The following is a 27,020-nucleotide window of genomic DNA, read 5'->3' on the forward strand; positions in this document are numbered from 1 at the left end:
ATCATCTTTGTCAGTGCAAGGTTGGTGCAGTTAAGGGCTCAGGTGATTCTGAATATTATAGAAAATATCATTTAAAATGGACAATCAAGAAATTCCATTTCAGTGTGGCTTCTGGGTAGCAGATAAATGGCAATTTCTGTGTTCTTTTAGATATCCATGAAGATACAGAAGAAAAAGAAAACATCTCAGCGCTATCAAAACGCACTTTAATAATGATGAACATTTGTTGAATTCTAGCTATGCCAACCAAGTATTGCCATAATATTGACTCAGTTTCTCTTTTAAAATATTTTATGCCTATCCACATTTTCCCCCATTTTATAGCTGTAGACATCGAGATAAGAAAGCTAAGTAAAACACTCAAGATTGCACAGCTAATGAGCAACAGAGATGGAATTTGAACCTACTGAATGTAGCTACAGAGTCTGTTCTTTCGAACACCACACTATACTATCTAATATCAAAATCTGTAAGAAATTGATAATGATTTCAAATTGGAATAAACTGAGAAAAATACAGTTTTAATAAAAGAAACCCAGGCTATCATTAACTAAACTGCTTATCCCTTTTTTTGTGGAAAGTAGTCTGGGTCATCCCTATCTAATCCTATCCAAGTATAATCCCTGAGTGATGCTCACATGATTGTCAACACACTAACTCCACATGTTGATTAACTTCCACCCAGTTTCCATGTAAGTCCTTGAATCTACCATGGCTCATGTGGGCAGTATCCCCAGGCTGCTGTTTCTTGTCTTCAAGTGGTTATCATAAGGCTGGCCTTTCGTTTCAGCACCGCAGACCTCCTCTATGGATAATCTCTATTCTGCTCCCAGCCTCCTCAATCCAACCCTCATTATGATAGTAACTGAGGAGTAAGGAGGCCGAATCTTCTGTCAGAAATGGGTTATCCTAGAGATCAACCTTCACTCACAACTAGAAAAAAATACTAATGGCTTTAAAACTGCTTTTCAAAATTCAGGAGCAATGGCTGGCAGATCTAATTGTGGCATCCAGTTTCTAACATACCAGTGAATTCAAAATGAAATTATACATAATCCATATAACAAAAGTAAAGGAGGTGGCAAGGAGCCATGGCATTAAAGAAAAGGACAAAGCAGTATATCGTTTATAACAGTAAGTGGGAACATTCCATATTAAAAGATTCATTCTGTCATTTAGGGCAAAAATAAATAAATACAACTAAATTCAATGATATACTATGTGAAAGATCAAATGCTTAAAATTTGCTATTGTGAAAAATGCCAATGCAATTTTTATATTATTATTTCTATACAGCCTATTTATTTATTATTTATTTATTTTTTTTTTGACACCGAGTCTCACTTTGTCACCCAGGCTGGAGTGCAGTGGCAATCTCAGCTCACTGCAACCTCCGCCTCCCAGGTTCAAGGAATTCTGCCTCAGCCTCCCCTGTACCTGGGATTACAGGCATGCACCACTATGCCCAGCTAATTTTTGTATTTTTAGTAGAGGTGTGGTTTCACCATGTTGGCCAGGCTGGTCTCGAACTCCTGAACTTAGGTGACATGCCCACCTCTACCTCCGAAAGTGCTGGGATTTCAGGCATGAGCCACCATGCCCGGCCACTATACAGACATTTTAAAGAATAAAGAGATGTAATGGAACAAAGGATTTCTTACATATTGATAAGTGATACATAATTCACAATATGAGCATGGTGTAACTTTAATTCTGAAATAAATTGCCGTGGTACAGTGGTCTTTTACAACAAGCTTCCTGCCATCACAGATCTTATAGTTTAGCTTAGGAGACACTGTGATTTGTGCTAATAAAGGTATATAAAGCATGCTGTGGACATATAGAAAGAGTAACATCTAAATTGACCGGGAGGCCGAACTATGACTGAAATAACTTTTATTCAAAATAAGAGGCTTGGTGCGGTGTCTCACATCTGTAATCCCAGGACTTTGGAAGGCCAGTGTGGAGGATCGCTTGAGCCCAGGAGTTTGAGACAAGCCAAGGCAACATATGAAACCTCCTCTCTCCAAAAAAATACAAAAATCAGCCAGACATGGTGGCATGTGCCTTTGGTCCTAGATACTCAGGAAGCTGAGGTGGGTGGATCACATAAGCCCTGGAGTTCGAAGCTGCAGTGAGATGTGGTCACACCACTGCACTCTAGCTTGAGCAACAGAGTGAGACCTTAGGTCAAAAATAAATAAATAAGTAAAAATAAAAATATATGAATATGTCATTACTGGTCAAGAGACAAAAAAAAAAAATGTAACAATGGAGACCATGGATCCAGCCAATATCACACATTCCTAGTGAGTACACTGGCTTCCAACTATTAGGTATTTGACTAACTTCAAGAAGTTTTCACATATAGTCTACTATTTCATATTAGAAAACCTTTTGTTGGCTTTATTTATGTCTTCTTATGAAAACTAATTTTATGTGGAAAGCATTCAAACTTATTGAAAAATTGCAGTAGTAAAACAAACTCCCACATAACCTTTGCCCCAAATTCAATTTTGCCCATTGTCCCAGGCAATTACTCCAACTGAATCCAATCCAGGATGGTCACTTGAAATCAGTAGCCATGTCTCTCTCATGTCCTTCAATAAGAGCATTTCCTTAGTCTTTCCTTAACTTCTACAATCTTGACATTTTTTTTTTAAGATTATAGGATATTGATTTTGTAGAATGTTCCTCAATGTGGAATTTTCCAGTATTTCTCCAAGGTTGTATCTACTTTACACATTTTGGGTAGGAAAGTACAAGAGTGATGCTGTGTCCTTCTTATTACATCCTATTAGTTAGTATATAATATTGATGTGTTCCATTTTTGGTGATATTAGGTTATCTTAATCAAGTTATCTTAAGTGACCAAGTAACCTGGTCACTGCCAGGTTTCTCCACTAGAAAGTTACATTTCTTTTTTCCTTTGCAATCAGTAAGTACTTTGAAGAGAGATACTTTGAAACTAAATACATATCCCATTCTTAATCACATTGTATCCATTTATTTTATAAACAGTTGATAATTTTGCCTAACTGTGACTATGATGACTGTCAAATTGTTATTTTCACATTTATTTTAATGCATTTATTAGTTGGCATTCTATGTAAAAGATTCACCTTCTCATTCATTTATTCATTTGTTGATGTCAGTGTGAACTAATGAACACCTATTTTATTTAGAGTATTATAATAATTACTATTATCATCTCAGATTTGATCAGTGGAAGTCCCTTATGCTAGATCCTTAGTCATTTTGACATGTGATATGGTTTGGATATGTGTCCCACCCAAATCTCATGTTGAAATGTAATCCCCAATGATGATGGTGAAGTTTGCTGTGAGGTGATTGCATACTGGGGATGGATTTCTCATGAATGGTTTGGCACCATCCCTTTGTTGTTGTGCTCATGATAGCAAGTAAGTTTTCATAAGATCTGATTGTTTAAAAGTGAGGCACCTCCTCAACATTCTCATTTTATCCTGTTTTCACCATGTGCTCTGCCTGCCCTTCCTTTGCTCTCCACCATCATTGTAAGTTTCCTGAGACCTCCCCAGAAGCTGAGCAGATATTTTTATGCTTCTTGTACAGCCTGCAGAACCATGAGCCAATTAAACATCTTTTCTTTATAAATTACCCACATCAGATATTTCTTTATAGCAATAAGAAAGGTCTAATACAGAAAATTGGTACCAAGGAATGGAGTGTTGCTTTAAAGATACCTGAAAATGTGAAAGCAGCTTTGGAATTGGATAACAGGCAGAGGTTGAAAGAGGGTAGAGGGCTCAGAAGAAGACAGGGAAGAGAAGGGAAAGTTTGGAACTTCTAAGAGACTCATTAAATTGTTGTAACCCAGATGCTGATAGTGATATGAAGAGTGAAGTCTAGGCTGAGGAGGTCTCAGACAGAAATGAGAAACTTATTGAGAGCTGGAGCAAAGGTCACTTTTGTTATGCTTCAGCAAAAAACTTGGCTGTATTGTACCCCTGCCCTAGGGATCTGTGGAACTTTGAACTTGAGACTGATTATTTAGGATATCTGTTGGAAGAAATTTCTAAGCCACAAAGCACTTAGGATGTCACTTGGCTGCTCCTAACAACCAATACTCATATGCAGGAGGAAATAAATGACTTTAAGTTGAAACTTACATTTATAAAAGAAGCAGAGTATAAAAATTTGAAGAATTTGCAGCCTAACCATTTGGCAGAGAAAGAAAAAGCTTTTAGGGGAGAGGAATTCATGCAGGCTGTGTAGCTACCACTTGCTAGAGCAATTTGCATAACAAAAAGGAAGTCAAGTACTAACATCCAAGACAATGGGAAAAAGGCCTCCAAGGCATTTCAGAGACCTGTGCAGCAGCCAGTCTCATCAGAGGTCTTGAAGCCTAGAAGGAAAGAATGCTTTTGTGAGCCAGGCCTAGGACCCCATTGCCCTGCTTACATAATTGTAAGTTTCCTGAGGCCTCCCCTGAAGCAGATGTCTGCGTTCTGCTTCCTGGACAGCCTGTAGAACCATGAGCCAATTAAACCTCTTTTCTTTATAAATTGCCCTGTCTCAGGTATTTCTTTATAGCAATGCAAGAATGGACTAACACAACATCATTCTTTGAGTATTTCATTACTATCTGGCACAACACAATATTTCAGGTTCTTCTCAGTCACACCCCATTTTTTAAGAAGCGCTGATTTCTTTCAGTCGAAAGTATGTAGCAACCAAAAGTTCAGTAGTGGATGTGCTCACTATTTTGTGGATTTTACTATTCACGGGCCCTTTAGGTGGACAGAACTGGAAGTATATGTATTCACACACACACCCACACAACTTTACGTCTCTATCTATATCTATCATTACATCTATATCTATATATTAAACCATGATTTCATACCAATACTCCCAATTTTAACCTGCTATCACTCATGCATGCCTAATAATGTTTGCAACTGGAGAGAAAAAGAAAGGAGGGAAGGAAAAGATTAAAAGGCCTTTGTTATTGCTGATTTTCAAAAAAGACTTCATCATCAACTTCAAAGACTCATACAGCTGTAGACATGAGAGGGATGCCATTTTGTCCAATCTTATCTTACATGTAAAATAATTGATATAGAGGGAAATGAAACTACTTGGCAAAGCAGCACATTTAGGTACATGTAAAGGCATAAATTTGACTTGGAACTCGTAAGTGGCCTAATGCTTTACCCACAAAACATTATTTTACATTTAGTTAATAAAAACGAAATAAAATGACTAAGTCTGAACTATTTAAGTTTTGTATTTATTGAGGGACTGCCATGATCTAGGAACAATTTCATAAATTGAATCTTTCAATCTTTTCAACAAAACATGTAGCAGGAATTAAAAATCCATTTTGTTAATGAGATCAGTATTCAGAAAGACTAAATGAAATGCTTAAAGTATAATAAGAGCACTAGGCAGGCATAGATCAAATTGTGTTAAATTGATTTTAAACCAGCTGAGCTTGATAGTATATTACTATATAAAATATTCGTAATAACAAAAGAAGGGCTGGAATGAACCATGTCAAATGGAAATCAAATTAAAATAATCAGTGCTTTTTGAAATTAAATTGTTTTAAAATTGTACCATCTTATTTGTGAAATAATCCATTCAAAAATTGGTTTATTAAGTACCTACTATGTGCTGGAAATTGTACTAGAATGAAAGATATAATTAAATAATGCCATCAAAGACTTAATTAACAACCTATTTGAAGAAAAACATATGCTATATATATCAATTATAAGGCAATGTTTTTTGTGAAACAGACAAAACACTATAGAAGTACAGATTAAGGAGCCAGTGAGTGACTTCAAGAAAAAGAGACATAAGGGTTAAAAGGAATTTTTCCTTTTATGAAATGAGAAGAATTAGAGCTCGTATGTTCAATGAGACTTTGTTCATGTTCATCTTTTTTTCAGTGTTATACCCCAGTGCATACAGTGCCTACTAGTTTTGCCTGGTTCAGTATAGGCACTCAATAAATATTTATTGAATAAACAAAAGAATTAAAGAATAGATGTTGGGTGAATATCAAGTAACATATAGCTGGAACTTAGGGCATGGGACAGATAGTGGAAAAAGGCAAGTCTGAGAAGATCAATTGAGGCACATAGTGAGTTATTTCACTACCACTTTACATGACCAGGACAATATTTTGTAGTTTTAAGCAGCAACGTCCGATAAAAATGTAATATGAGCCATGTAAATAATTTTAAATTTCTAGGAGTCATATTTAAATTAATGTATCTATATGCTACACTAAACATTTGTATGTCATAAAAATAAAATTATTTCAACATGTAATCAAAAATTACAATTATTAATGAAATATTTTACATTCCTTTTTTGCCCTAAGTCTTTGAAATTTGGTATGCATTTTACATTTACAGTAATTCTCAACTTAGACTAGCAACATTTCAAATGTTCAGCAGGCACATGTGGCTAATGGTTATTATATTAAAGAGCACAGGGCTAGGATTCTTGGTACTCAAAATGTGATCCCTAGACCAGCAACCCCTGAGAACTTTCTAGGAATGCAGAATCCTGGCTGCACCCTAGATCAACAAAATTAGATCTGTATTTTTTCAAGTTCTCCAGGTGACTATGTGTACATATCAGAGAAGCACAGGTCCAGGTGACTCAGCTGTAATGTCAGGTGTGTGCATCCCAGGTGGTACACAATATAAATGCTATTCATCTTCAAGAAGATTGGATTAGAACAATAAAGTATATTAATTTTGTCTTAAAAGCACAAAGTGAATTAGAGTTTACAAATATTTGATATTGTATTGACATTGATGCTTTTATTTGGTCCAAGTATCAGATTGTCTCATGTCATTAATATCTAGTAGCCCAAGGTAAGACTTAAAGTTCCACAAAAGTGAGAGAGTATATATCATCTCTTATCTATGTCTGGTAAGTGGATGTATGGATGTCATTATTATATTTCCTAGCATTGATTAAACTAATTCTCACAAAATGGAGACTATAAAATATTTTTGCAAATATGTAAGAAAACAAATGCAGAGCTAATGCTTTCAATCCTTACAGAAAGTCATTCTCAGTCTGAATTATATGTAAAAAATAATAATAGTATGATCAGACTTATTAAGTGGCAGAGGGAAACTTGTAGTAAAATTATCAAAATATCTACTGGAAATGTGGATTAACACCCCTATAGTTCATGGTGGATTTGGCTCCAAGTAAGAATCATACCTACAGATATAATCTAATGATAATATAAAGCCATTATAATTAGTAAAATATTTTTAATATTTTAAATTTAATCTGTGCTAGGCACTTTTATGTCCAGGTTTGCCTAGGGAGTTCCAATTGCTTTCAGTTGTCACAACATAAGTATTAAAACACCTCCTTTTGCTTTCAAAAGAAGGCCAGCCCTGTTTGGAAAATAAATCTTTTGATCACCCTGCTTATCACATGCACAAAAAATGTATCTTTTGGGTATTTTATAATACATATAATTTATAAGTACAGTAGAGTACATTTACATAATTTTAGAATGAATGAACATGCATTCTAGTAGAGATCTATTTATTTATTTTCTGTTATTTTGAAGATCACACAATGAAGACTTGACTTCTGAGAAGCTGGAATGTTTCCCAGTTTCACTCTTAGCCCATGCTTAATTGTTCCGGGCAACCTCTTTCAGCCTGGGAATGTGTTCCCTCTCAGACTGATGCAAAGTGACAGTCTAAGCAGGGCTGTGTACTTTTCTCTACTCTCTTTCTTCTCTCTACTCCCTTAATTGTGGGAAGAGGGAGAAATAATTGTTAGGAATTTCAGGGGCCTTTCCTGCACGGTGGATTGTTTACTGACCAAAGGAAAGACAGAAGAACAGGAAGCAGCAACTTCACCAAGTCAAGTTAGAGTGGCCTGTGAGACCTTAGAGGCCCCTTTGCAAACCACAAAGTGGATCATGCACTTTCGGTTCACCTGGGACAAGTTACATGTATGCTGGAAATAGAAATTTTATGTTTAAGGAGAAACAGCAAAAGATAAATTTTAAATGGTTAAAAATGGGCCAAACTCTAAATAAATGGATTCTTATGTAATTTCTGAAAATATTTTGAAACTCCAAAATTCTATGTCAAGAAAATAAAGCTTATATAGATGTACTTTTCCATTCCATGTAAATATAATTTTATTTTTTATTTAAACTGAAAAGAATAAGATTAACAAATTTTGGAGAATGCACTATGAAATTTGAATGACCCATAATGAGACAGACAAATCATTTGAAGAGGGATATACTGAATCAGCAATTAAATAACCCTGTAATATGGAAATAAAAGAAACGTAGGATTGTTTGTTATACGTGACTCTAATAGTAAAGAAAAAAATAGAGCAGGACAAAGAGCCTACAAAAATATAACAAGCATTTGACAAGGAATGTCAAAAGTTTACATTGCATGTATATATATTAAACTACAGAATGTCTAATCACCATGCAATTGCTCCCTCAGCACCCTCCACGCTGCCTACAACAGATGTTAGTATTTTTCACATAACGATGGTTTGGGTGGGACATTTCTCAAAGTTTGTTCCTTGGAACACTAGCTTTTCTAATATGCTTTGGGGAAAATGTGCCACATTCAAGTAAACGTAGGAAAACGTGTGTGCTCTATTACTGTCCTAAGTAAAATTCACTTTATGCATTCATGCGCTAAAATGTCTTAGATTTCCTGGCAGTAGCTAGTCTAGTTGTTTACCTTTGTTTATTCCATCATTAATTATGGTTCTTAAACTAAAGAACTTTTAGTTTGAATACAATCTATTAATATTCTAGGAGACTAGTGTCCCACAGAAAACATTATGGAAATTCGGGGCTAGAGGAATGTTGCTGATATATTTCTATTCCTAGCATGTGGTTGGCCTTGACGTGAATACCTAACTTTAAAGAATATCAAAGATAGTATAGTACAATTTTTTCAAAATATTTTAGATAAATTTGTATTTTCATTGCTTAGTTATTTGGGCACTCCTCTACATCTGAAAGAGCAGTGTTATTTTCATGCTTACGTTAATGTATCAGCAAAAGACCTGCTTTAGTAGGAACCTGACAAATAATATTGAAACATTCCTGAGTATTAAACCTCTGATTTGATAAAGGTTAGTATGCACAAATCTATATTTATTTTAAGCAAGATGCACATTTTTAAAAGAAGATAGATATATTCTCAAAAGTATAATGTAGGAAATCATCATTGTTGCTATTAGGATGATAAAATATACCACTGTAAATAATTGCGTTTACATTTCAAGTCATGATTATTATTTATTTCTTAAGGTGGAAAAAAGCTGAGCTGGAAAAATAGAAAAGTCCCTAAAGATTTGCTTGGCGATGCCTAGGGACCAAATAGTACAGTTTTCCAGATGCTCAGAGATAATGACGTAACCTGACCTGCCTATACTAAGGTTGACTTGGTGGAAGTGTGGGAAAATCTCTTTTTGCACTGGACTTTGTAATCTAGTCTCATTTACAATCAATAAAAGCTTGAAGAATAAAATAGAGCCAATAGAATTTGTGGAATAAAATAGTATTTAAGAAGGTCCTAGATGCTATTACCAATATAATCTTATTTTGTTGCCTAGTTCCTCAGAACTAGGTTCCTTTGGCCATAATCATTTAATATATTTGAATAGAAAAACAAATTTTTTTCTATTACTTCATTGCTGTTAATACTCAGTTAAATCTGGTATTAATTATTGATCAGAATGGATATGAATAGTCCATTATGTAACAATAAATAAATAATTATTGGGTTAATAACCTATTAGAGAGGCAAGCATCTGAAGGTTTTATGTCCTTGTTGTCACTGAAACAGATTCCAAAGTCTACAAAATCAGCAGCAGGTGCACATGAAATTACCCCAGTTCCCAATATATCTTGCTCTTTTTTCATAGATTCTAAATTTTATTTGTTTTTCAATCTTTTCCTGCAATTAATTATAATGACCCTATTGATATAATCTATGATATTACTTTTATAAAGCTCATATTTCATTTTAGTTATTTTTTCCATTGATTACATCAAGTATGCAAGCTGTGCCAGGCAAGGCGCTAGACACTCTGAGTATATCTATCAGCAGGACACACATAGTATCTGCTATAAGGAGCTTATAGCATGGTGAGAAAAACAGACGGTGGCAAGTAAACAGACTCAGTGCTTGCATTTAGTAATTGAGAGAAATCCTATGAAGTATAAAGTATTATTTTATATCAAAGACAAAGATTGAACTAGGAGAAGCTTTTTATTACAATTGTTATATTTACATGGTTGATACTGTGCTTTCTGGAATTTCCGAGGATGACTTTTCTGACTAGATTTCAGTGGAGCATGACCTTTGAAAAGTGCTGACAGATCTGTGCCCACTCCATTGCCTCATCTTGCATCTTTGGTTGCTAAGGTTAAAAAGGGAGTCATGGTTGCAACATAAAAGGGAGTTGGTGGTTTACGTAAGATTGCTTAGGATTGTCTTGTTAGTATTCTCCTCAAGTGTCAGAATTACATAGACACTCGATACAACGGGTTTATAACAGTTGTCAGAAACCAGATAACATGGCTCTATAAGGCTGATAATTTCATTTTCTCTTTATTTACATTTGTGTTTCTATTAAAGATTTAGTGAATGTGGTTGTCCAGATAATGTAATAGTAACCTGAGGGAGGCTATTCTGAAGTTGAAAACTACAGAGCCACTTTCATTTTGTTGGTCCATTATCTTAGTCTTTTTAAATGTGTGTACTTGTGCCTTTAAAATTAGCACACTTCAAGTTGGATGTAGTGGAATACACCTGTAGTCCCAGCTACATGGAAAGCTGAGGTGGAAGGATTGCGTGAGCCCAGGAGTTTGAACCTGCAGTGAGCTATGATTGTGCATCTTCACTCTGGCCTGGGTGACAGAGTGAGACTTTGTCTCAAAAAATATGAACATTAAAATGAGTACACATCAGAGGAGGTAGCTAAAAATAAATAGAAAAAAGAGAGAGGAAAGAAGAAAACAGATGGTGATTAGAAAGATGATATTGTCCACAATATATAGTCCTTATATATTTCTTACAAAATTTAATTATTCTTAAATTTGTCCCATAATAGCAAATTGATTCCGGATATAAATCAATAATAGAAACAGTAAAACTGAGTACTACTAATCTGAAAAAATGTCAACCTATTCAATAGGTGAACCAGGTAGAATCACAGGATTGAAAGAAGTAATCTACCTGAAAGTTCCATTTTATAGAAATTGCCCTACTGTTAGAACTTGAGAAGCACAATTGCTGCCTATAAATTGTGCTTCTATTTTTAGAAATGTTGTTAAATTGTTTTAAAATCTAATACTTGCAAGTGCTTTTATTCTTAAAACCAATAACACTTATTCCTAATGTATTCCTGAGATTTACTAAACAAGAAAGCTAAGCAAATAATAAAAGATGCATATATATGTATATATATTCATATATACATGAATAGAATATAGATGCATATATATGAATAGAATATATATATGCATATATATGAATAATATATATATGCATATATATGAATAATATATATGCATATATATATATAGAAAGAAAAAGATATTATTGCCAAAGGCTGATAAGCAACAGAACTAACAGTCAGAGGTACTTGCTGAGAGTAACTAAGGAGATGGATTTATTTATTCATCTTGTCATTTTCAACTTCATTCACTCCCTTCACTTGTATTCTCTTGCACAGTAGGTAAATAAAGGTCTGAGATGTAGTGTTTCACAGATATTCGGCAAACTATACAGATGTGTGTACTTGACACACAGATGTTTCAGTTTTTATTTTCCATTATTCCAAGCACAAATTTCTCTACCTTATTCCCAAAATTAAGCCCACCCAGGCTGAGAAATAAAGCAAAACGTAGTGCCACTCCGGCTCTCATGGCCTACCAGATTAGCAGGTAAATCATTTGAGAAAATTCCCAAGCTTAATCCTTTGAAAACTGATCTTACCTCAGGGGATACCAAATCATATTCTCCATTTAAATATTCCTGCTTTAAACCACACTTGCTCAACAAGTTTTGTAGAGGAGAAAAGCATTTTTTGTTTTGAGAAAATGTGACTTCATTATAAAGAAATTGCTTTCTTTATTTTCATCTTCAGAAGTTAAATTAAGCTTCTTTTAAATAATTACTTTTTGTTCTAAAATGATTACTTAATGTGTTTATATATTTTATGCAAGTTGGTTAAAAAAAATACATATGCCAAAAACACTAAATTAAATATTTTACCTAAAAGTAATCTATGTCGCAGAGGTAAATGTTAATGGAATATGAAACAACCAACATTATTTAGAAAATGAAGCTCTAAGTGGAGAGTTGCTTTTGCAAACCTAAATAATAACAATACAGTATAATAATACAGTAATGTTTATTTCCTTAACATTAGACTAACATAGATCATGTTGCAGAAGCAAGATGTTTGACTTGTGAGATAGGTGACCCCAATTTTCATCTGTGCTCTGCCATCAATTAGCTGTTTTATCTTATACAATTCCCCTACCCTTTCGTGATTTAAATTTAATTATCCTTAAAATTGGAGAGTTTGACTGCATTATCTCCTAGGTCCCTATAAGCTCTAAAATTTCTGTGATGCTAGAAGGCTAACCTCACGTAATTCCCATCTCCATCAGTTCACATGGCCCAGTTTTTGTCAGGGTTCATAAAGATTACTGACATGGGTAGTGTGTCCAAGAATAAGCTACTTCAAAGCCATGTTTCACATTTTTATAGGTTTTGTTAAAATATATTTAAATTTCATTTATCAAATAATTAGCACTTTAACTCCGATAAGTTAAACCAAATCAGATAAACTATGGAAGGAACAGAGTGCTCCAGTTGTATAGGATGATGAAAATTACTAAACAATACAGTATACATATGAGATATAAACAGAACAAAAATTCTACTCATAACAAATTCAGGCTATTTATTGATCCACAGTGATGGGAGAAAGGAGAAATAATTTCTGAGAGAGAAAGAATGATTAAAAAGAAGAAAGAATGAAGAAAGGAAAGAAGCAAGGAGTAGTAAGAGTAATGAAAGCCTTCTTCTAGTTGTACAGTAAAGTCCATTTTGCTAGCAGGAGGAGGAGTCACTGTGAAATTGCTCATTGATCAGGCTCATGTATGAGAAGCAAATTAAAACCATTCATTTTCCTTGAGCTGGAGTTGCAATTCTCAAGAGAGGCGTGGAGACACTGATGGGTCATGATTAGTTGGGAGGTGAATTTCAAGTAATTTGATATTTGTTAAAGGAGCAAAGTTTGCAAATGATTTTCTTTAAAGTAAATCAGAACACATTTAGGTTAAGCCTGTAATAATAACCTCCTTGCTTCCATTCTGACATTCTATCTAGAGAGGAAAGGAAGGGTGGTGTAACAGAGGACTGTAAATTGTTCATAACCCTGAGGGTGGGTCCCTCTCTTGCTAGGAACATCAAGGAAATACTGTGGATTGAAGTTACACCCAATTTATCCTAAAGAAAAAGGGAAAATACTAGGAAGGACAGGAACAGGGTTTGCTTCAGGCTCTACTGAAGTAGGCACTCAGATATTTCACAGAGCCTTCCCCTCTCATTTTCACCTGGGCCCAAGTGAACTTTACTCTTCTCTACTGCAGACCATGTGTTTTACCAAGCTGGAGGTGAGAAGGAAAGTGTCACAACTAGCCTCATCCTACCTTGGGACTCCAAAGGAAAAAGCAGGAAAGTCAGAGTTCTCTCTCTCAGAGCACCTGCACACACACACACACACACACACACACACACACACACACACACACGCTTATGTCTCTCAGGAAAAATCTTTCTTTGCTCAGTTTGGTGCCCCTTCCGTCTTACAGGAAAATCACTATGGCCGTAAGGAAAAGGTACCATATCCATTGTTTAATGACATGCAGCCCCCACCAGAAGCAAATTGGGTGCTATGTCTACTTGATCCAATTAGTCCCTTCAATATATATAGATAATAGGAATAAAGTAATGTAGTTATACAGCTATGAGTTCCATTTTCATAGCTACCCTAATGTAATTCAGATAAACTTTGCATATTTATTTCTATAAGAAAATCAGACAGGTTACAAACAAAAGTAGAAATTAACACACCAAGCTGGGTGTTAATCATAAGAAATACAAGCAAGCATTTATAAATATTTAGAAAAGAATAAAGTTTTGCTGCCTTAAAATTACAACTTGAACTTTATAGCTATATGTAAAATATAATGTTGATTTAATTTGGTTAAGTAGTCTATGTGTATGTGTTTGCATATGTGTGTGTTAAAGAATGGTTGGTGATTTTATTAAATATTTTAGACATGTAAATGACCATGAAATCACTTTTATTTTAGCTATCTTTCAGTCTACTTTTTGCAGACACAGCCACAAAATCATCTTGTTAATTGTGACACACGTCTTCATTTTTATCAAAACTTGCAAATAAAACTGTATATATTTTCAAGTATAGGCCTACATGTGCACAGATATTTATAGAAAAAAATTACATTTTTAAAGACCCATGAAATATTGTTTACAAATCATATTTATACTTTGCTGGTATGGTAAGGGACATAGTTTAATACTATTTACTAACAAATTTACTTATTGTCAGGCAAAACTAATACGTTCTGGGAATTTTTAACATGTTTTAACAGTTCCTCCATTGAGAAGTTGTTAATTGTGCTCGTGTGTACATGCATGTGTAAGAAAGATGGATAAGGGTAAGAGAGTCATGAAAACATATTATTTTGGTAATTCAGGTTGAGTATTCCTTATCTGAAATACTTGGGACCAGAAGTGTTTTGGATTTTAGACTTTTTAAAATTTTGAAATATTTGTATTATACTGGTTTAGCATCTCAAATCAAAAAATATGAAATGCTCCAATAAACATTTCCTTTGAGATCATTTTGTCACTTAAGTTTTGAATTTTAGAGAATTTTGGATTTGGGATTTTTAGATTTGGGATGTTCAACCTGTGTACTTAGTAATGTGCACGTATTTCAAAGGATGGCAACATATTATTTTGGTAATTCAGGTTGAGTATTCCTTCTCTGAAATGCTTGGGACTAGAAGTGTTTTGGATTTTAGACTTTTTTAAATTTTGGAATATTTGTATTATACTGGTTTAGCATCTCAAATCAAAAAATGTGAAATGCTCCAATAAACATTTCCTTTGAGTTCATTTTGTCACTTAAGTTTTGAATTTTGGAGAATTTTGGATTTGGGATTTTTGGATTTGAGATGTTCAACCTGTGTACTTAGTAACGTGTATGTTTTTCAAAGGATGGTATCATATATGTACCCTTGCTAAAATAAGTGAAATTGATTTTATACATTTTAATGCAAAGTATTAAAAAATAAAGCTAGAGAATATAAAACGATTTCCATAAATTTGACTATTATTTCACTTATAATCTCTATTGTGTCTATAATAATGATAAATAATCTGTGACACCAATGATTAGGTAATGCTTATATTATACTTAAGGTTGTAAATATTCTCAATAAGCTCTTGTGCATAATATTCATAACATTCTTGAAACATACTAGCAAGTCCTGTGGTGTCCAAACCTCAGCTAATTCATCATTTCTATTTTCTCACTCACCAGCTAAAGCAATTTCCTTCCATTTATGTGCCAGTTGGCACCTTACGTTTCTTTTCAATTATGTTTTTAATTTTTTTGAGTTATATTTGGCCTTCCATTTCATTGCAGTTTTAAGTAGTACACCTTTCTCTCTGGATGACTCATGAGTCTTTTATTTATACTTTTGTTAACTCAAAATCTGGCTTCTCCAAATTTGCCCAAGAATAATGATTTTGTATTGGATAGTTAGAGACCCACAAAAAAGCCTCTCAATTTGCAGTCACTCTCTTACAGCCATTCTCACCTATACTCTGTATTGCTAAAATGGCCTCTTGTTTATTCTGCTACTGTGATACAATTAGAAACATTTTTCTTTTTCTTTTTCTTTTTCTTTTTTTTTTTTTTTTTTGAGACCGAATCTCACTCCAGGCTAGAGTGCAGTGGCATGATCTTGACTCACTGCAACCTCCACCTCCTGAGTTCCAGCAATTCTCCTGCCTCAGCCTCCTGAGTAGCTGGGATTACAGGAGTGCAACACTATGCCTGGCTAATTTTTTTGTATTTTTAGTAGAGACAGGGTTTTGCCATGTGGGCCAGGCTGGTCTCGAACTCCTGACCTCAGGTAATCCACTCACCTTGGCCTCCCAAAGTGTTGGGATTACAGATGTGAGCTACCATGCCCAGCTAGAAAAATTGTTTGAAAATGTTACTCTGACCTATCCAAATAGTCCGTGGAATCTTATTTATTACTAAATTATATTCAAATTCTTTAGGATTTAAGAAGTCATTCATGCCATAATCCTAAAAATTTTCTAGCATTGTTTCTCAGTAATTATAACAAGTAGCCAATATATCAGTTACATTTTCTGTGCTTTCACCCATAGTTTGGCTTCATCTAAGAAAAACTGATTGCTCACAGAAGGCAAAGTGTTCAGAATTGTGGGGGACAGTGGGAGAGGTGGCAGGGATGAAACCTGTTACTAGATTAGTCTACTAGGCTGGGCCTAGGAGTGTAGACAGAACTACTGTGAAAGGAGATTTTCAAATTTTCAGGCAGGCGTGGTAGACAAATAGGAATGAAATACTTAGTTCCAGTTCATTCAAAATATTGGTTAATGGGGTATTATAGCTCTCAAATATATATATGTCTTAAATAGATATATAATACATATAAAACATATAAAAATATATAAAATATATTATATGATATATATGATATATAATATATTTTATATATAAGATATATTCATCTTGTATAATATATTTAAAATATATAATATATATCTCATACATATTATATTTACAGAAAGAAGAACGCAGTTACAGTGGATTCAGGTTAAATACTACTTCAAGATCAGGCATCCAACAGCATTTAAGGAGCAGTTCCAGGGGTTGCTGTGCTCCATTCTGGAATTGGGTGCAGAGATCATGCCACTGCACTCTTTATATTCATGGGGATAAAAAGACAAAAGCTAAATCAAAAGTAATAGCTTAGAAGTTCACAGGCTTTGGAATGAAATGAATATGATTACGTGTAATAGTATACTCAGCTTTGCCATTTATTAGTCCTCATTCCTGGGGAGTTCCTTAACTTTCTAAGTTCCACATAACATTTTGAAAATTCTAAACAAAACTCAAGTGAAGCCTTCATCTTCGAAGTGGGGTACTCTGGTTTGGGAAGTGGGTGCTATTGGTAGTGCTATTGGTAGAGCCTTAGTGTACTAGGGAAATGGATAAGCAGACTGATGACTGGGAGAGAAATTCAAAGTGGAGACCACACAAGAAACCTGGTTCAGAAAATAGGGACACAAGTTTAGACAACTTCAAATCTTATTAGAATCTGGAAACAAACTAGTCAACATTGAGATGCTATGACCCAGGATTACTTACAGGAGACAGTGTCTTGGTACCTAAAGTTTCACTGCAGAACACAGAAAAGATAGAAGACTGAGTCTGCCCTGGCTCAAGTCAGCTCTAAGCAGTCTAATTAAAGACCTTCCAAACCCTCACCCTACTCACCCAAATTACAAACTGGATTTTGTTTTTCTAGGCATGAATGTGGCTCATTCTCATGATAATAATGCTCCAGGGCATTGATTTCAGTTTGGTTATGATGAGCATTTCAGATCTGCATACATGAATGCATTTCATCTGAACCACATGGATCCACAATTGGGTTAGAAAGCTAATGAAAATATGTTATCTTAATATATCTGGTATCCCTGAATTTATTGCTGTTACAGCAGCCAGAAAAAAACCGCAGAAGTAGTTTTTGTTATAGACTCTTGGCTATTCTGCTGCCATCCTTAGCCAGAAGCCCAATGCATAAATATTTAGGAAAATTAAAAAGAACAAGGAAAAGAATTATCCACATTGTTGTTATAGGCCCCCCAAGTAGTTTGTTTTAGGTTACTATTTATTTTTGTCAAATATTTACATTCTTTCCTAACACATTCTGGAATCATCGGGTTAAATTTTCTAAAGTATTCCATCTATGCAAATAGCTGAGAAAGATTTCTAAACTTGTATTAGAAGGAAGGCAGACTTATAAGCATTTAAAATATTCATTATTTGATTAAAATAAAAAAGACTGGATTCAAAAAAATAAAAATATATATACTATCATAAACAGTAGTGGAGGGTCAATTATTAATGTCTGTTTGTGGTTGCAGTAGTGATAATGCTGACTGTTTCATAATTTATTTACAACTTACATTTAAAAATAAGTTAGTATATGTTATATTTTACATATAACAGTTTGAAATATGCCAGAATACATTGTGTTGCCGCTATTCAAATCTCAGTTGTAACTCTATAAAGAAAAGTTTTACTAGCAGTTATTATAATTTAGGTTGGAATGCATTATTTCCTTTTAAGACCAAGAGTCACAGCTATGATTATATGATTATCATGTATACCTAACATGTACTCCATCTTTACTAAGCACTGCAACGATATAGAACAGATCTCCATTCAAATACTCCAAAAACTGATACAGGAAGTAACGAGCATGGAACATCATTTTCAGAGATAACTATTAAATGTAATAGGCAGAGGTGTCAGTGAGAAGAAAGAGAGAGGGAATAATAATAGCAAATGCTTATATGGCATTGACTATGTGCCAGACATGTTGCTAATGATTTATGTATATAAACTGAGTTAATCTTTACAACAACACTGTGCATTAGGTACTTTTATTAAACCCATTTCTTAGACACAGAGTTATATACAGTGTAAAATATCTCAATGGGGAAACTAAAAGTAATGCAAAGACAAGCTAAGAAAAAATACCATAGCTCTTGTTGCCAATATTAAAGTTACACACTTTAAAGACAGATTTTTTTGCTCTGAGGCAATGATGTCTGACCTTGTGTTCTGCACTACCTACACAATTTTCCAAGTGGGAGTTACTGGGACTTCCAGACCTCAAGTATTCCCACCTACACATGCCGGCTCTTTGTCCGCAAGACTGAATAAGAGCACAAATTCCATCACATATCCATATGATGCAATGTATTTTAGAATTTTGGGATACATTTAAAAAATTAAGGAAGTGGGAAAATATTTTGCCCAAAAAATAGTATAGAGGGAAGATCCTATAAGTAAATGAAAAAGTCCCATTTGGGAAAATATATAAATGTCATAATTTATTTTTAAAATTATGTCACATTTAAGAAGACTTACAAATTTATATGTTATACCCAACATTACAGCTTCTTAAAGCCAAACCTTTCACTTCTTCCAAAAACAAACCACATGTTTTCCTCTTCCATGGGTCATCCATGAAATATCTGTTCTTTTGCTGAGCTTGATCCTGATACTCTGAATAAAGCCAGGCAGAGGCTATACAAGTTCTTAGTCTACTCTTCCTGAAATATTCATCTGACATGTAAGACTGATAGACTATGAACAGGAAAATGTTTTTAGGTATTTGCCAAACATTAGACTAGTCTACCCAGAATTGGTTAATAAAAACTAGTTTAAGTTTAAGTGCTTCTACTGATTATATTTCTAAGAAAGCTTTTTTGTCACTCATATCTATAAGTTTACAGATATAGAAGTAGATATGAATATGGATATAGATTTCCTTAGCTCTTCTTCTCATAGAAAGTAATTTAAGGCAAAAAGAGTTTCCATCTTTTTTAAATGTTGAATAAGCTTCATTGAATAAATATATTAGTATGATTGAAAATACATTGGCCAGGCATGGTGGCTTACACCTGTAATCCCAGCCTTTGGGAGGCCAAGACGGTTAGATCACCTGAGGTCAGGAGTTCAAGACCAGCCTGACCAATATTACAAAACCCTGTCTCTAGTAAAAGTACAAAAATCAGCTGGGCATGGTGGCAGGCACCTGTAATCCCAGCTACTTGGGAGGCTGATGCAGGAGAATCGCTTGAACCTGGGAGGTGGAGGTTACAATGAGCCGGGCTCGTACCATTGCACTCCATCCTGGGCAAAAAGAGCAAAACTCTATCTCAAAAAAAAAATAAAAAATAAAAAAAAACCTTGAAAATAGAGGCAAGTCTAAAAAGTATGCTGGCCTCCAGTTAAAAGTATACCTGCTATGGTTTCTCCATTGATATAAAGCAGTAATATGATAAAAAAAAAAAGTGTCATTAAACTTAGGGATAATCTTCAATGTAAGCATACAAAGTCTTCACAAAGTCACAATATATAATCTTGCTTTTGCACATGCTTTTGATTCAAAAGGGTCCTGCAGATCTGCTAAAAGAGGATTTCCTCTCTAAGAAAAAAGATAACAATATTCACTTTAAAGAATGACTGTAAGTGTTATAAATATTAGTAGTGTCACAAGATCCTTATGGTGTCACTTTTCCAGCTGAAACCTCTGTGACTGGTGGCACCTTTGCCTGGGTTTTGCTCGGGCCCACTGGGCTTGTTCCACCCACTTGGCATTGCAGGCTGTGCTCAGCTTGCACAGCCAGCCTGGATGCCGTGCCTGCCAAGGGCGAGCCAGGCGGAGAGCAGCAAGGTGTGCATGAGTGAGTGAGCATTGGATCTGGTCTCTGTGCACAGTCAAGCATGCCAGCTGGTGTGGTAAGGTGGGCAGCTCCAGGCACTGGCACAGGTGCTGGCTCTGTGCAAGCCTGCAGCTGGATCAGATGCACCTCAAATGGCTTCTGCTGTGGGCACCCATGTCTGGATGAGGGGAATGTGGTGGCTCCTGGAAGCACGGAGATGCCAAAAATCACAGAGCCGCAAATAACATATTACAGCCCTGGCTCAGGGAGCCCCTAGATCTGGGATCCTTAAAGGGCCACAGCTTTTTTTTCCTTCTCATCACCCACAATGTGGTCAGCAAGGGGGTTTTTCAGCCTATTTGTATTATAGCTCTTTCAGTCCTGCCATTCAGTGAGTCCTGAGTTCTCGTTCAGTGTCCAGGAAGAATGAGGTATGCAGACAGCTGGAGGGTGAGCCAGGTAGAGAGGAGTGTTATTGAGTGACAGGACAGGTCTCCACAGACTCAAAGTGGGTAGCTCCTATCCACAGACAGGTAGTCCTGATGGGTCTCCAGCTCTCATCAGAAAGAATACCCTGAGTGGGGAGCTCCTTTCCACAGCCAGGTCATCCCAATGAGTTGAAGAGACCCAGATTGGGTATCTCCTTCTCACAGTTGGTAATCCTGATGTCTGTGTGAGTTGGGCTGAATCTGGGGGGTTTATGGGCTTCATAAGGGAGGAAATGCATGTTGATTAGTCCATGGACAGCCATGGGGGGCCCAGACAAAGCACCATAAGTTCTCATTCCTGGCCACAGACTCCACCTGGAATGGACAGTCTGGGCCTCAGGCTTCAGGAATTCCCTGGCTTGAAGGTGGGATATCACCAAGGATACGCCCCTTTCTTCCCCTAAGCCTGTCTGCCTTCTGCTGCCATCAACATATCATCCATGACACACAGGCTGTTCATGCCGAGGGTTGCCTGAAGGCCTATGCCAAGCCTCCCTCAGTCCCCCGCTTGGCCTCCTTCCCATGCTCATTTGTGCCCAAAGTCCAGAGGGAGCCAAGGCAGCAGGGGCTAGCATGTCAGAGCCACCCCTGAGAGCACTTACATCCAACTGGGTTGCAACAGCACCTGGGGTTGGCTACAACTCTGGTCCAAAATTGGAGTAGGTGCCGGGAGTGGGGAGATGCCAGACAGTGGGAACAGGCACTTTCGAGCCTTCAGGGGTGAAAGGCTTTCTGGTCCCTGGAGAGTGCAGGGATACTGGGGTCTGGAGCTGTGGCTGGGCATCTGTGACTGAGCTTGGGAGTGTGGGCTCCTGCCCCACCAACTTGGTGGCGGGTGGGGCTCTCGCCTGTTCCTGGCTCCCACTGGACCTATGTAGTAAATAGCTGCACCTCTCCTCCTGCAGCTGGCATCCTTGCAATGGCAGCTCCAGATGGGTTGTCACTGCCATCAGTAGTATACCTATTATGGTGCCTAGTACACATTATTTATTTGACATAAAGTGACCTAGTATTATGGAGAGAGTAATGTTTTACTTATTTTGTTCTATGAAGCTCTTAAAGATATACCATGCTTAAATGATTCAGTTATTCTCATATTTTATTAATTCCCTCATTTATTCATTTACTTGTTCACTCAACAAGTATTTATTTACTACCAACTAAATGCTAAGCATCGTTCTGTTTGTTGTAGATGCAACAAAGTATATGAGAAAATGTCTTTGAAAACAACTGTAGGCAGTAGGCACCTGACACGAAGCATCAAAAGTTTTGCTGTGTATTGGCGTCTACAATGAGCTGTGCTCTAGACCACTCCCTTTCTCCAGAGAACAGCCAGGGGCTTGCCTTCATTTTATGCCATTTTATGCCAAGTACTCTACTTGCTTGCTCTTTTTTTTTTCTTTCTTTTCTTTTTTTTTTTTTTTTTGTGCGTCTTTGTTGTTTTTTGTTTTGTTTGTTTGGTTTTTTAACTGCACTAATCACTTAGATCTTCACTTGCAGCTTGCTTTAATTTTTCTCCTACCCAAGGTTTTCATTAATGACATCTATATCTCCTCCTGGGCAACGTTTAATCTTAGCAAGGGAAGATTCCCATTTTTTTCCCAGTACCATAAATATTCCTTTATTTTCTTCTAAAATAAGTACCTAGGATTTATTGCAGGAAAATTACATAATAATTATTTATTTTCATGTTTTCCTTTTTTTCTCAGTTGTATATTCAAGTAACCCTTTCTCCAAACCCCTCCTTCATTTCACCCCCAATTCCCCACACCTCATGGACAAATATATGTATCTTACATAACTTCCACCTGAGAAGTTAATCTTGCATAGCTTTAGGGAACCAATTTCTGTTCTCAGAATGAAGTGGGTGGAGATATGAAAGAGGGAAAAAACATACTCGTCTCTTTGGTCATACTTTATCCTGGAGGTGGCATACTATTCAGAACAAGTATAGAAGAAACAAAACTCTCTTCATAAATTGTGTGTTGCATAGAATTAATTGAAAAATAGTATCCCATAAAACCTATCATCTATAGTGTAAACTAAGTGAAAAGTTGCTGGAAATTATTATTGATTAGTTTAAAATACATGTGGATTTTTTAATGCTCAAATGCTTTATTTTATTCTTTGAAAAACTAAATAATATGAAAATATGTAAAATACAGGTATCTCAACATTGAGGTTGTTGAAACATACTGTTCTCTAAACTTAAAAGACCAGCATAAGATATCCTATTTCTTTGCTGGAACTTAAGTTTCTTGGTCACAGAAACCAGTTTTGTGAAACAAGGGAAATATAGCAGATGGCAAGGCCACAGCTCAGAAAAGGAAAAAAAAAAAAATCATCCCTTCTGGTTTAGATAATCCCTAGAGTGTTGGCTTTGGAATAAGACAAGTTTCCTACAGCAGTACCTTAAAAAGAAGAATGAGGTTTTGTGGTTGGAATTTATGACTAGAAGTGAGGAATCTTGGGCTATAATTTTGATTGCACCATTTTCTCATTGTCTCGTGGAGCAGTAAAGCAGCACTGATTAATAAATAAAAATTGACCAGCTGTTTCTAGGATTCTGTGAAAAGCACACTACGCAAATATGCATTGTGACCTGAAGCATTTAAAATATTATTCAATTCTCAGATATCAAAAAATGAAACATAGGGGATATTTTTGCTAGTCTGAAAATGTGTAAAATCCTGCAAAAACCAAAGTGACTGTCCCCATTTTTTTCCCACAAGGATGAGAGCATAATATTGAATTGGGTAGAATTATCTTCTCAAAATACAGCATATAAATCTTTCTTTGGATTACTATGTCACATTTTCTCTTTCCCTTGAACTTTTATATGGTGGGAAAGAATTCCCCAAGAGTTCAGTAGAAACATTACAATATTAAACATCCATCCATGAATACCTATTATACATAGGAAGTGAGGTCAAGGTAATAACAGTTACAAACTAAGCAATAGCAGCATCTGACCTTTGGAAATATGAGCTTATATCAGAAGGATTGCTTGAAAGCCACATATCTCCTCTACCTGTTGACCCCCAAAAAGAAACACCCTAAGTCAATGAAATGCTGGATGTGAATCCATATGATGAAGAAAGGGTAACCAGTAATGTGCTGACCCTGTGTGAGGCAGTGTTGCTAGAAGAAAGGGGAGAACGAGTCTTTGAACACGAAGACAATGACCTGAATCTCAGAGCTTTAAATGAGACATTGTTCTGTCTTGTCTTAGATATGTCACATGAGTATTTGCAATAACATTTGACTTGTCACAGAAAAAGAAACACAAGAAATGAAATACCATTCTGTTTATATGTCTAATATAGAAATAAAATGTTAATCATATTATATGATTTTGGTCCACATGTTTTGTCTCACTAGTTTAAGTTGTTTGTGTCATGATATTCATTCCATCTAAACCATTTTCTTTACATTTTATGAATAAAAACACATATACTTTTTGCCACAATTAAGCACTAGGAAAAAAGTAGTGTCTTTATGAAATTTCATTCTGGGTCTTTATTGCTTTTCAGTTTCATTTAAAGAGAGCCAATACACACATAGTTGATGAATCAGATGAGAGAAAATCACAGCAGGCACTGTTTAATTTCTACTGGGAGGCCCTGGCCATCCTCTGTGGGGATTAATGTTTCAGAGCAGGTACACATTCTTGTCCTAAAACAAATGACTTCAGTGTTATAGCTAGTACCCACATGTTTATGCATCTTAATACTTTAAATGTTACCTGATTACAGTGTATGGGATTCTAAATATATACCAAAGAAAATTAAAGGGAATAGATGCGTATATTTAATAATGTATTATGGTCCCGGTTTCCTAATCTCCTGGGGAAAAAAACGTAAGTTTTAAAACAGGTAGCATGGTAAACCAGCTTTACAGTAGATCTGAACTGCAGATGGGTTACTTTTTACAAGTTCAAAGAACTCCAGTGAAGACTAAAATAAAAAAAAAATTAAAGTGCCCAGCCTGTTTTTGATGAGAGTTTGACATTTATTACTTCCTTTGGCTTTTCTTTTCTTTAAAAAAAATCTTGTGTGATTTAGGAGGACCAAACCTTTAGCTGCTATAGAGTCAGAAATTAAGTTAGTCAGAAAATAATATTCCCTTGTTACCATTTGATTCATGGAACATTGTGGAGACACTCTCTTTCTCCAAATGATTTTTGGCAGTTCTCTAAATCCCCTTTTCAACCATCGAAGCTGTCTATGTCTGGAATACCTATGCCGTGAGAAAACTCAAAAGAGAAAAAAAAAGAAGAGCAACAATATAATATATTAGCCTTTTAGATTCTGGTTTCTCCAGCATCCATTATTGCTTCACCAGTGAAGAGAAAATTCATCAGATAGTCAAACTGCAAGAAGTAATGCTTGGCGATCACAATCAAGTTTCCACTCAGAGAGAAAAGTCATTATAGGGTTTAGAATACTTTGTATTTATGTCTCATAAACAAGTTTAAAAATAACACCAAAAAAGGATGTTAACCATATGTCGTCTCACAGTTTGTGACTAAAGGGGATAAAGTTACCAAAGTTTCTTCAAGCCCTTTGAACTTGAAAGCCAGTATGCATTTTCCATCCCGTTGTACATTATGATAAACAGTAACCCCTTCATTGCTACCCTGGAGTGTGTTGTAAGCTCCCTTTGTTCAGCAAACTCAGTATATCACATCATTTTTATTATAGTGGTTTACTAGACTACTTTCAGACAGATGCTAAAATTCACTAGGCTTTTGTTTTCCTTATTTGCCTTTTTTTAAAACAATATTTTTAGATAAAATAATGATTGAAATAATGGCTTTAAAAATGTCCAAAGGATCTCTAAGTCTCAGAGCAGTTGTAATGCACTTCAATAGAGCTTTAAGAATATATTTCCCTTGTTCAAAGATAAATGAGTTAGAGACAAATCATTACTTTTAAATAATGATGTAACTTTAAGTATCATAGGATATATATACATCTATAGGTACTACATTCACTTCACAAATTCACATGCCACTTATTGACTACTAAGTATGTTAAAGCACCACTTTTCCACCTACTGTAACATGTCATTTCTTGTGGAAGATAGTAATGTTCGTATTCTTCTCTGCATTATGTATGTATTTAAGCAGGTATGGGACTGTAAATGCACACAATCAAACATACAGAGACTTAAGTGCTATTGACACCTTTACATCATCTCTGTCACCTCCGTCAATCACATCGTCTTCAAAAAACTCCAGATGCTAATTATATATTATATTTTATTCTTGTGCTTGGGGAAAGGATTATAAATCTCTAGATATTCAATAAATCTGAATTAAAAAGTGACAGACGCAGGATTGTTTTATCTGCCATCATGATAAAGAGGACATTAACATTTTAAAAGTCTTGCCTATTTTTTCAGTTGGCAATTGTTTAAAGGATCAGAAAAAAAAATCAGTGCTGAGTGTTTCTGTTTTTATTTTTGGAAATGATTTTGGTATGCCTACTAATCTATATGCCATTTTTCTCTTTACCAATCAGCTCTCATAATGAGGCTGATAATGAATGTGACCTTAGCATAAAACCATAAGACTTTTGCAATCAACAGAAATATGACAAGAACACAGAGAGATCCGCCCCTGAAGTTTTCTAGGTTAGACCAAAGAAAAGGGAGAATGTAGACTCCAGAAATACTCACCAAAGACTATCCATTTGAGTAATTCTTCAGGTTTCAGATTTCAACAGAGTTGCTGTGGGGTAACAGATGTGTTCCTGTCCATTTCCAGTTGGAATTCTACAATCTTTGTGAAGGGGTCAAGGTTTGGTTTGAAAGGAGTCTGGCTATGAAAGAGTGTTGCCTTTGGGGGAGATAGTCTGGATGGAAATCCTGGATGAAAACAATCTCAATTATT

The 27,020-nt window shown here is 35.5% G+C and overlaps 1 protein-coding gene across 13 annotated transcripts in view; it reads left to right on the forward strand.

The window, feature by feature from the left end:
• SEMA3A (semaphorin 3A) overlaps positions 1-27,020 on the forward strand; it is a 541,127-nt gene that overhangs the window by 211,668 nt on the left and 302,439 nt on the right. The window lies entirely within an intron of this gene.

Source organism: Gorilla gorilla, chromosome 6 (assembly GCF_029281585.2).
Source record: "Gorilla gorilla gorilla isolate KB3781 chromosome 6, NHGRI_mGorGor1-v2.1_pri, whole genome shotgun sequence".
Taxonomy (NCBI): Eukaryota; Metazoa; Chordata; class Mammalia; order Primates; family Hominidae; genus Gorilla; species Gorilla gorilla.